The 12,887-nt window shown below is 38.7% G+C and overlaps 1 long non-coding RNA gene across 3 annotated transcripts; it reads left to right on the plus strand.

Annotated features, from left to right (window-relative positions):
• Window positions 1-7,709: 7,709 nt before the first annotated feature.
• Gm37041 lies at window positions 7,710-12,421 on the plus strand. Of its 3 annotated transcripts, none has more exons than XR_867729.1 (4): window positions 7,710-7,777; window positions 10,196-10,297; window positions 11,216-11,458; window positions 12,007-12,421. It is a non-coding gene; the product is annotated as a predicted gene, 37041 (long non-coding RNA). The 3 variants fall into 3 exon arrangements; XR_867728.1 differs by lacking the exon at window positions 7,710-7,777 and adding an exon at window positions 8,894-9,602; XR_867727.1 differs by lacking the exon at window positions 7,710-7,777 and having other exon boundaries at window positions 9,755-10,297.
• The last annotated feature ends 466 nt before the right edge of the window (window positions 12,422-12,887 follow it).

The following is a 12,887-nucleotide window of genomic DNA, read 5'->3' on the forward strand; positions in this document are numbered from 1 at the left end:
AGTTAGTAGCAAAAGTCTTTCTTATCCATTGAGATTATGGGTGTGATTAAAAATGCCTCTGATAATGGAGGAAGGTCAAATGGGAAGAGTCAGCATCACATTACTCTGTGCTGGTGAGGCACAGTAGCTGCACAAGAATAAATTTTAGTTGTATATCTTTACAGCTCCAGATGTTTGGGGAATGACAGTTTTAGATAACAATTAAGGATATAAATCATACCAGATTTGTTATGCAAAGAAGGAATAATTTCATATTACTCAACCCTTTAAATTCCTTGGGTTTTGAGGTATCCTGCCAGTGTTTTCCATCTTCATGCATCCCCCATCTCTAAACAAGGGCAATGCTTACAAAATGTGTCAATCATACGGGTAGTTATAAAGAAACTAAACTGCTAAGTATCCTATATCTACTCTGTTATAGTTGTGTTGTGATACACATAGCTATGCTACCATACAAAAATCTTATCAAGGGATTGTATGAGACTCATCTTTAGTTCAACTCAGTGAGGGAGGAGAGAGTGTAAAGATTCTGATAGTGGCTCCAGGATGGCCTTAAAATAATATGACTTCATGTCTCATAGTGACGTTCGGGGTACAAGACTGATGTTCTACTTCCAGGATCAGAATCTTTCCAAGATAGGGCAGAGGGAATCATAAAGACAATTAGAACCCCATATGGCAGAGACTATCTACTCACCAGCTGCCAGGAAAGGCGGAGTGGGGGGTAGTATAGTATATAGGAATTCACCCACACATAGCTGCATATAAAAACATTGGTGCTACAAACTGAATCTGGTTTATTTAAGACAGGGATCTTGAGTAAATAGCAACTGGGGTGTGCCCTCCATGGTGGTGCAGTCTTTGTCTCATTGCTGTGACAGAGCACCTGGCAAAAACCATTTAAGGAGGAAGGGGTTTACCTTGCCTCAGAGCATCAGGATACAGTCTGACATGTGGGCAGGCATGGCTGTGAGCTCATGACATGACTGGTCACACAGCATCCATTCAGGAGGCAGAGGCATAAGTGCTGGAATTCAGAAAACTCCTCCCTTTTTTCTTGTTTATTCTGAGATTCTACCTCTCAACTTTAGAGTATCCCCCATCAGTTAATCTTATTTCAAAGTGCCCTTATTGCTCCACCCAGATATGCATCTCCTAGGTGTTTACAAATCTAGTCAAATTAAACAAACAAACAACAACAAAAAACGAATAACCACCACGTGCAGTAATCCTCACAGAAGTCTTATAAGAGCTGTACTTTTATCCCCACAGAGTTTGCTAGAAGGGAAGTTAAACAGACTTTCAAATAAATTTTCCAAAAATAAATAAATAAATAAATAAATAAATAAATAAATAAATAAATAAATTTGCACCCACGAAGTTCCATTAAGTGGAGAATTATTGGGAAAAAAAAAGCATCAATCTGCTTCAAAGAAATAGGGGACGACTCTTGGGAACATTCATAGGCAAAGAACTGTGTGTACTTGGCAATTTTCACCAGCCTGTGACGGCTTGCACCTCCATCCTATGAGGCTTCCCACAGAAACTTTCGCACCCCGGGGGCTTTGTTCTTGCCTCCTCTATGTTGAAACCCTTTTTGTCTGTTATTTAGACTGTTCATATTCTTTTTTTCCACCCCTTCAGGTTTCAGCTCACATGCCATCTGCCTAGTAAGGGCTCTCATGAGCATCCCATCTGTGGTCCCCAACCCCTCAAGCCATAATTTCACATCTTATCCTGGGATTTCTTTCCTCCATGGCTTATTATTATCTAAAATCATTTAAAATTGTTTATTTATGTGTTTAACTCCTGTAGTTCTGCAACATATATTAAGTTCAGTGGGAATGCAGAGATACAGCTATTCTGCTTCCTGGTTTTCCTGAGGGTGAAGCGTGTGCTGTGGATTAAACCCAGGGACTGTACATGCTAAGCAACTATGAAGAAATCTGCCTGTGAAGCAGGTACCTTCATCTTCTTATCCACCCACCACACCTCACCTCCTTCATCCTAACACCAGATATGTGGCAGAATCTGGATATGGTTTTAAATTCTTTGACAAGGATGGAACCTGTAGCACTGAGCAATAAGTGATAGGGTGTGGTGTCTGTGTTTCCTGGGATGCCATCAGGACCTCTAGTCCTGTAGGGAACCCATGTGCTGGTAACTGGTTCCACCAAGAATAATAAAGGCCGAGAGCAAGCGTGAACAATTAGCAGACTAACATCAAGCCATCAGGACTTCTGGCAGAGCAGTGGTCTGGTTGCTAATGGTGTTTACACGGAATGGAGGGAAGAGAAAGCACAGAATGCTCAGGGCCTCTTTGAAGTTTCAGAGAGCTTATTGCATAGACATCCGGCATGTCTGGAAAAAATGCACAGCAGAGCAGAAGGCACCAGTTCCTTAGACATGTGGGTGACATGAAGTACAGTTCTGAGAGGAGCCTAATTCAACCCAGAGAGCCCAGGAATGAACCCTTCAGAAATATTTAATTCCATGGTTATGAGCATTTACTCTAGCTGAATAATAAAGTGTTTCCCCCCCTTGCATAGGAAACGAAGGACCTTTATGTTCTTCACGATGCTTTCTCGCTAAGTTATGAACTGTGATCCAGTGTGGGTATGTTCTGGTCTGCCTGAAGATGATATGTCAGGCAATAGAAACCAAAGAAGTGTCTAAGAAAAACTTAAAAGCTAAAATTTTGACTTAGAAATCAAGTTGGGCAAGTTGTGCATTTGGTTGCTCACAAATATTTTCTTTTCCTTAAAATTAAATTAAACCTCGGTTGTAAAAGAGTCTTTTTGCTCTCACCTAGGGGAATTATTTTAGAAATGTTATATGGTGTTGTACTGTCTACAGCAGGCTTTATTTTTAAGAAGGCAAAATCACCCACTATATTCTGCATGGAGATGTCCCCTTGGCTGGTGTTGATAGCAATCTTAAGGTAATACTTTGAAATAAAAACCTATAAAAAAATGTTGTGACAGGAAGAAGAGATAATGCGTGTGGTAGAGAAAATGAAAGGAAAGTGGTTACCTCTCTGATAAAATAGAGTGTCTCTCCTGTCAGCTATAGCAGAGCGACTCAGCTCACTGAACTCTGTAATTCTCTCTGGAGCTTAATTAGAAACCTTGTAAACTGACTGCAAGAGGCTAGAATATATGTTTTGGATGAACACAGAACAGGCTTGTTATGAAAACAGGAATCCACCCTGCCATCACCTTACAATGGCATCTAATGACTTTGTAATTGGATTGCCCCACTGGGTTCAGAGAGAGGATCATCTCTGTCTATAGAGGGATAATGAGAAATGTAGACTTCACTTTCTTACAACAAAACACATCCTTTGTTTTTCACATTTCATGGGCATAAAACACATTGATCCAGGTTCTCCCAGGAGCTGAACTGTGGACAGAGAGGAAACACCTCTGTGGCTTCCTAAATGATACCCTGAGGAGCTGAAAGGGTTAATGCCATCTCTGCTCACAGTGGGGGGTGGAGGGAGTCTGGGCAGTCTGTCAGGAGAGAACAAACCTCAGGACTCTCTTGAGTAATTGTGCCCAGAAGTCTCTCTATGGAGGAGATCCCTGACTGCAAATAGGTCTGTCAATTTTACATGCAATGAAAATAGAGAGTGCATTCTAAACACTTGCTTGTGTACCCAGACGGCAAGCTGTGATCTCTCCTATACATTCTTCCTTCTTTTTTCTTTTCCATTTTCCATTTTGATTTTTCGTCACTATTTTTTCAGGGCTTGTTCTGAAGCATTCATCTTGTTTTATTACCATGTGATTTTTTTTTTTTTTTTTTTACTTTTTTTGGTGAGTTTGCATATTGAAACCATCAAGTTTGAATGGAGGTTTGTCTCTATTTTGAAACATGTTTGGATTTAGTTTCAACTTCTTTCTGTGGGGAGGAGTCTGCTTCGGTTAGTCCCCAATCTTGAAAACAACTATATGGTACTGAGAAAAACAGTGAACAGCTTTGGCTTGGAGCTCACAGTTTTGTGACTGTAATAATATTTGGAGAGCAAGGACATCTCAGAAACTGTAAACATTGCTAATCTGTAAAATAAAGGGCCATTTTGATATACAGGTCATAAGAAAAAGAGTTCTGTAAGAAATTATATTTTTCCTCTCATATGTGTACTAATATTTCTGTTTAATTATCACCAGTGGCAGCATATAAATGGGTGTCATTCCTAAAAGTGACAGTTTGTGACCACAAGAGCACAGAGATTTAGAGTCAGCATCTTGTTAAATCTCTTTAATGAATGCAACGTTGTAACTCATCAAATGTCCCCTTTCTGAAATATGTTAAAAGACACCTGCAGTGCCCTTCCTTCCCCCATTTCAGGGATGAGAGGCATGTACCACCACACCCAAAGGATGCAAATATTTTTATGCGATTTTTATTGTTAGCCGAATGATCCATTTTATTTACTTATGTGTTTCTTCATGCAGTTGGGTATGCCAGGAGACAAAGAAAGTGTGATAACCTTTGCGACTGTAGCACACTTTGTACCTCTGTGCTCCAGTCCCCTTTCACTACAAATCCATAAATCTGATGACTTAAGATGGAAAAACTAGTGTCCTTTACCGGAATAATGCAGTCATGGTTTTTAATGTTGCTCTAGAGGCTCCAAACTCTTCATTCCTGCTAATATTTTTTCCTGTTTTATTTTAAGGTATTCAATTAATATTGTTCTCTAGTTCTTTCTACTTTTAAAGGAGAACGGTAAAGGTAAGAACATAACTCTGCCTTGATGCACAGCTATCTGAAATACTGAGTGAACTGAGGACCCAAGTAATCACAGAACACTGTACAATCGTGTGCAAGAGAACACAGCGTGTGGGTGAGAGCTGGTAGCTCTTTTGTCTTTCCTAACTCTGTGTGACAGGCTACATCTTGTTGGAACAACAGACCAAACCTTTAGGACCAAGGTGACCCTTTGTCTGCAGCCAATAAAAGGCTGGAGCTGAGATGACAATGAGAAAGACGAGTAGCTGCCTGAAATACTAGGTCAGAATAAGATGGTTATAAATGTTTTCAGTACCATATATCCATTATACATAACAATAAATTTTATCATGATGTTTTATACATGTACATAATGCATCTTGATCATAATTATCTTCCTATTACCTCATTTTGTTCCATTTCCTTCTTTCCAACTAGCACCACATATACTTTCTTCGGTGATATTCCCTCTTTTTTCTCTAAATACACACACACACACACACACACACACACACACCTTACATCTTTCCAATAGAGAAAGATATTTGAGTAGCTTCACTACCGTGGTAGGGTCTCAAAACCAACTCTCAAAGTTCATTTAGTCTCTAAAATTACATACCTACCCAAGTAAGGGAATATAACTGGTTGACCATGTGCCTTTCTTTAAAAAATAAACAAACACAATCAAATTATAGCCTAGACCATGAAAATACAGTTGTAAGCTGCATATGCTATACAAAGGTAGAGAGAAACACTGAAGTACTTTTGCATGGATGTGTCTATGAGAAGCAAGTTTTGGGAAATGACTTGGCAACCAGTGGTCTTATAGAATGGGGCCAAATAAAAAGGAACCCTTCCTTTCAAACGAATAGATGTCCTCACTGTGCTTAGTGTCATGGAAGATGACATAACTCATTATAAAGTATGAGTTCAGTCTTCTCTCTCTATTGCCCTCTCTTATATCATTTTATTTCATGGGATGATGTAGCAAAGTCTTCCTTACCAGAAACCAGTGTCTTGGTATCGGACTGACTAGCCTTCAGACCTGAAAAATTAATTTCATATTACCCAGTTTCTGATAATTTGTTATTACAGCATGCGTTGGACTGAGGCAGGGGGAAAAGTGGATTTTTTCAGGTTAGTTATACTAGATTAATACTAATTACAGTGTTTTCCATTATGGAATATCATTGTAGAGTTCACCTCATTGTCATCTCTCTATCATCTGTTTAGCAATCTGTTTGTCTGTTATCTATTATATATTAGCTATTTGTTTGTTATCATCTTTCTCTCTCTTTCATTCTCTCTTATCTATGTAGGCTTAGATTTTTCAAAACCTACTTTTACTAAGTGTTCTTAAATGTTTTAACTTCCCTTCTAGCCCACCATCCACCAGGGGTATTGGAAAGGAAAGATTAAGAGAGCAAAGGAGGATGTGGACTTGTTTTGAAATATTTCTTTGTAGAAAGTCCAACCTGTGTTGTCAGGATATCAGCAGTTTAATTCACATGAATCAGCAGTGGCATCTCGATCCACTCACAAACACCATTCACGGATCAACAATGGCAGCTCAATCCAGAAGAAACTGCTAGGCTCTGCCAATCAGCCAGAATCCATAGAAGTAAGAAGTTGCCAGAACACCACCAAAAGTTTTTGGTCCATTTCTATGAAATCATGACAAATAGTGACCAACAATAAGTGGTAAGGCATACCAATACTACCCAGCATCATCAGTGAAGACCAGCATCAGCAAAGCCCAATGCTGACCAGCAAAGTGTGCCAAGGTGTATCAAGACCATCCAGAATTGTCTACTGTTTGTTGGGTTATATTTATATCCTTTCCAAACATCACGTGTTCTCTCAAGCATCTGCTCTAGCAAAATATTACAGAAAACATGTCTGTTCTTAGCAAAAAAATCCTCCCATGTGTCTGCTTCAGCAAAAATATCCTCTTATTAGATAGTTTCCAGAAACATGTCACATGATACAACTGAGTATCCAAAGACACCAGAAATTTTCACTTCACCTCTATTGATCCATCTATCTACCTACCTATCTGTCCATCATCTATCTTTATGTACCCTTTGTTTTCTGAGACATCTTGGAAGAAAGCTTTCTGCCTTTCATAGTTAAGGATTTCAAGAATGCTGCCACACTCAGGCAGTGAATATGCAGCAGATCTGTTCACTGAACAGATGTATCCATTAAGTATATCTAACTATCAAGTATGTCTAATATTTAAACTCACATTTGATTCCACTGCCTTCATAGAAATATAATACACACTGCTATTTTTGAAATGCTAGACTTCAGGTCTGTTCCAGGACTCAGTTTCTCCAGATGAGGGACAAAAGCAGACTTCCAACTTCCCGGTGTCTCTGATTTCATCCGTTCAATTCTCTCTATTGCTGGTGACGTGAACCCATATCCTAAGTGGCCAGGAAATCAAATTGAAAGCAGGATGAAATTTCATCAAGACTTATTTTCTAACTTAACTAACTGCTCAGATTGATGTAAAATGAATTTGAGCAATTTTTAATGATATGATTCTCATAGCTAAAATGATATTATCGAGAATTTACATTTATAAGTCCTACAAATTCTGTAAGAGTAAGATAATATTTAACCATAATTTTATAAGAGGTACATTTAGAAAGATCCAATCAATGGGATTTTACTTGCAGATATCCAAAGTTAAAAAGAAAAAAAAGTTTGAGCAAGAATATAAAGGCCCTAAACTCCTTATTGCTCCAGTTTAACAAGGAATTAAGAGTAGAGTTCGTCAAAGAAATAATTGAAGACACCCTGGGAAGAGGCGACGGAGGTTTTCAAGTTTATCATGAATCATTCAGTGCCGTTGGCAAAGCCTTGCTGGAACTTATGATATTATAATGAATCTTAAAATGTAATTTAAGTTTTCACTAAGGACTTAATTCTGATTCTTAAGGGGAATTTTATCCGAGAAAGGACTGCACGCCTGAGTCCCGAGAGACACATTCTGTTGATCATGATAATGTTTTCCCTGAAGGAGAAAAGAAAGGTAAGCCGGTGTTTTGAACCCAGATGAGAAGCATTCCACCCATTTCCTTTGTATTGAGCAGGGGTAAACCAAGGAGAGGACATGGAATCTGTGCCTCTTGGGGGGAAGAGAGAGAGAGAGAGAGAGAGAGAGAGAGAGAGAGAGAGAGAGAGAGAGAGAGAGAGAGAGAGAGAGAGAGAGAGAGAGAATGAGAGAGAGAGAGAGAGAGAGAGAGAGAGAATGAGAGAGAGTTAACTGACAGTAGCTGCGTTTGTTCGGGCCTTCTCTCTGAAATCTCTATCAGTGCTTCTAAATGGCATAGGCGTGGGCATCGGTGATGGCTCAGTAGATCTAAACCTGTCGGAAAATCTGAGCAATTGGAAAATGTTTGTGCTCGCTCACCTCCTGACAAAGGAAACAATAACTAACACAGTGGGAAGCTGCAGCTATCTTCTGACACATTATGTTTCTAGCCCCAAAATGTCACCTGCAACCCACAGAAGGGAGATGAATGAAAACCAGCAGTGGCCCTGAAATACACCAAAGGAGAAAAAAAAATCCAGCTGTAAAATCGACTGAGATTTCTTTAAAGCCCAACACGCTGTTGACGGCGGACTTTCGCCGAGTCTGAGCTTGTATTCTCTTGTAAGGTCAAGGGTCTTCTAATTGACCAGGCAGGGGAACTTAAGTCTCTAATTTGAGGAGTAACTGCAGCATGTGACTTCTTTGCAGGAAGTCCCGAGAGAGAAAAGCTAGGTAAATCTTAGGATGGTTTTCACATGAAAATGCAAAGATTCCGAGTGTATAATGTTTTAAACAGAGGTGACCCAGGAATTCACCTTGTCCTTTGGAGTCGATTCTACACATTTTACAGGGAGTGTCCTGTGGTATTAGCAGGAGGATTCCTTAGAGCTTGTATAGGTTGAATGCAGGTGATGAGGAGGTATGATTTATTATTTATTATGATTTATTAACTTCACACTAACATTCTTCTTAGAACTTTCCCAAATAGCTAGTTTTGGAAATCACGCGATCTTTCTCAAATATAAATATTACTTAATTAACCAAATTAAAAACATATGTTTATTAAATCTGAGGTGGGGCTGATGGAGGTGGGGGAGGGTAGTTGAAGGATCATCAGGGATGGGAGAGGCACGCCAGAGGAGTGAAAACACATTTTATGTATGGATTAAAATTCTGCAAAGAGACTGACGAGCATATGATTTAAAAATCTTAGATTATTTGAGCTAATGACATAACTGTGGGACTCTTTAGAGTGAAGTTACTAGCAATCAGGAAATAAAAACCATAATTGAATTTAATGTATCTGCCAGACCATAGAATGTCTCGTTTCTCCTAGTTTCCCATATTCCTGCTTGGTTTGTTTTGTTCTGGCAGATATTGAAAACGGTGATATCTTCTGAACAAATACTGAACAAAAGTAACTTAAAATTTGTTTATTTGTGACAGTGCCTTATGTGACCCAACTGAATCCAACTCATTAAAAAATTTGATCCTCCTGCCCCTACCTTCCAGGGCAGAGAAGCACCCTAGGCCCAACAGATGCCACATAGAATGCCAACTTATATTTACACTTTTTATTTTTCTACTTTGAATTACCACAAACCAAGTTTCATACCTGATTTCCCATTTCAGAAAGAGGATGCTACTGCATTGGGTTATTGCTTAATCATGCATTATTATCTTCTCAATAATATTCACAACAAACTCACAGACAACTGAGGTCACCCTGTAAGGTTGTAAAGATGATTTACAATCAGTTGGGAAGGTATAATATGAAGATTCAAAGGCGAGGAGCTAGCAAGAAGAGGCTTTATCCTACCTGGTAAGGTCATCTATTATATTCATTTGAACGGGAGCATTCCATTTTAAAATTAAATAAAATATGAGATAGGAAATTATATAGGCACCTTGGTTTCATTTCCTGTTGTTGGGATAAAACAAAACAAAACAAAACAAAACAAAACAAAAAAAAAAAAACGACAAAAGCAACTTCCAGCAGAAAGGGCTTATTTGGCTCACAATTGCAGGTTATGCTCTGCCCATCATCATGAGGGATTCAAGGAGGGATTCAAGCTAGCAGCAGGCAGCATGTTACATCCATAATCAAGAGCACAGGGCAGTGGATTGATGTGCACACGCCAGTAGAGCCCAGCACACCTTTTCTATTTTTATACAGTCCACAATTCCCTAGAAAATGTTTCCACCCACAATGTGTGGGTCTTCTCACCTCAGTTAGCTTGGTCAAGACAATTCCGTACAACATGCCCCAAGTCAACCTGCTTTAGACAGTCCGCCATTGAGACTCCCATCCCTGGCAGAGGGGCTTAGGAGCTTTTCATATTTGTAATTGCTGCATTATTGTCTTTTTTAAAAAGAACACTTAGGTATAATTTCTCATATCTTTCTTTTTTATAGGTATAAGATTTCAGTAAAGGAAAGTCAACCTCATCACAGAGTGTGGATGCTGGTGGATTACGTGCACAGACCAACCTGTGTCAGCCTTTGTTGATATGTTCGGTATGATTGGTATGATTTAGGTGCTAATAGAATAATTTAACATATATCGAGAGTGTGCAATATTAAGTTAGGTAAGCAGACCCAGTTGTATCCCATCACTGTTGTATGATTAATAATTGGACCAGCAATGAACTTTCTCTGATTTTCTACGCACGTGGAGCTGCCAGAGACCAGTAACTGTTCCATGATTATTAATAAAACAACTCTTCTCAAAAGCGAGTCTTCCCTGACTTTCCTTTCCCTCTCACTTGAGATCTCTCTGGCAGGAAACATGCCATGATATATCAAGCACTCAGCAGAAATTCATAGGAAACATTACACATTTACAACCCCCTTTTATTCTGTAAAACTTCATTTTAGTCATGTAGGCATTATGTTATACTCTGATATTTTAGCAGTAGTTGGCACAATATATTACCAGAGAAATATGTTAGAAATGGAAAAGGAACAAGGCTTTGGATGATTAAGTTATATTAACAGCTTTCTCAGGCTTTATTTAAAAATTGATACAATAAATGTCACTTTAAATATTTTATAATATATTTAATCTAGAGGAGCAGGGGTTTTACAATTTATTATCGAACATAGTATTACTTAACAAAGTTTCTTGTAGAAAATTTATTAGTGTGTAGAATAAAGAAGAATAAATGTGTGTGTCCCGCTTTTTTGCTACATGTAAAATTGTTTGGTACATTAAAATAAATAAATAAATAAATAAATACATACATACATACATACATACATGTGATTTGGATGACAGTAGACTAATACTACACATATAAGGAATGTGTAAATTATTTGGTGTTTCTGATTTTAGTTTTTGACCTAACATGCACTAATCAAATTAGTAACTGATTTTGTGAGGTCCTAGTTCATAAGGGATTTAAACCTTTCTCTTGGGATGTTGACTGCTTCCAGATTATGCAACAAAACAAACTAATTAATTGGATCTATCCATCCACCCATCAATTGATCTGTGATCTACTCCTTCATCTATGTTGGTTACATTTTTGTCAACTTGACAGAAGCTAGAGTCATCTATGAATTGGGAATGACAGTTGGAGAACCGCACCCATCAAATTGGTCTGTAAACAAGTCTGCAGACCATTTTCATGATTGGTGACTGATGTGTGGCACTGTGGGAAGTGCCACCCACAGCAGGTGGGCCTCTGTTGTGTAAAACAGCAAAAATGAGCAAGCAATTGTGAACAACCCAGTGAGAAACAGGCCTCCATAGTCGCTGTTTCTATTTCTGCCTCCAGGTTTATTCCCTGTTGTGTTTCTGCCTAAGTTGCTGTTGGCTGCGTTGTTTATTATAGCAATAGAAAAACAAACCAGGATGCTATCCATCCACTAATTCAAAGATGTATATTTTATGCCTAACATGCCCTTGGTACTATCCCATGTGTTGGGGATACAATGGAGGGTGTGTGTAACAATATTCCTGGCTATGCAGCTGCCTCTGAAAATTATAGGTGAGTGTATTAATGACATAGCTCAGGTCCAGTGTAGGGACTACACCATCCAGAGTCATGTTTCTGTTTTGGCTGTGATCCAGTGCGCTGGAATACGTGGCTTTGCTCTTCTCAGGCCTCCAGTTAGGCCTTATTATATTAGGAGTTTGTGGGTTTATAGGCACACATGCACACTTCACTAGAGGCATCTGTAATTCATGACCCATAACTGAAAATTGCTTCATTATTTTTCAGTGAAGTGACCATGCAGACCAGAATAACAAAATGTCATTCCTATGAAGAGATGTAGCATAAGAGTGCTATGGAACACCAGGTACAGAAGCCAAGGAGCATTTTAGAAGCCTTCCACTGATAGCAGAGATGGAACCATTTTACAGACATTGCTCTGACTGAGAAATTGTTAGTACAATGCTCTGAGTTCTTCCTCATTGAGGAGTATCGGCTGGATCGTCTCATGAATCAGGTGGACTTATGTTGGAGGGTGACATGGAGTAGGTTTGGGGGAAGGTTAGTATAGTTCATATCACTTATAGCCTGGAAGCAGTTTCAATGACGAGGAACTAATTTTTCACTTTCTGTCAACTGCTTTGTCCTGAATGTGTATAGAGCTTGATGCTGGTCTCTACATTAAAAGTTCTGTGTTATGAAGATACAAGACTTGAAGCTATTGAAACCACCTGCTGTTTTTCCGTTCACCTGGCTTAACCACTGATGTCTACTGATATTGATGAGTAACCAGCTTTAAAATATAGAGTAGCCTGTAGATCACTGACTATATGCAGGTGAAGGCAGGTGAATGATAAGGCTAGAAATCCCCATAATTATTGGGAATTTCTTAGATAGATGATTAAATAATAAGTAGGCTGCTTTTGCTCCATCTAGGTGTGCAGCTAGTGTTTATATCAATTGAGTTTTGAGTTCATTGTGTGGGCATTTTCTGGGTTAAGAATTTACTAATATAAATCTGACTGATAAATTATAAGCCATTTAATATAATTTATATAAAATATAAATTATAATCAAATCAAATATATATTATATTTGATTTTACTGGGTTACAGGGTTTGGGGACAGCTAGCCATAGGGGCCAGATGGCTGGAATGTAAGCAGGATGT

Source organism: Mus musculus, chromosome 3 (assembly GCF_000001635.26).
Source record: "Mus musculus strain C57BL/6J chromosome 3, GRCm38.p6 C57BL/6J".
Taxonomy (NCBI): Eukaryota; Metazoa; Chordata; class Mammalia; order Rodentia; family Muridae; genus Mus; species Mus musculus.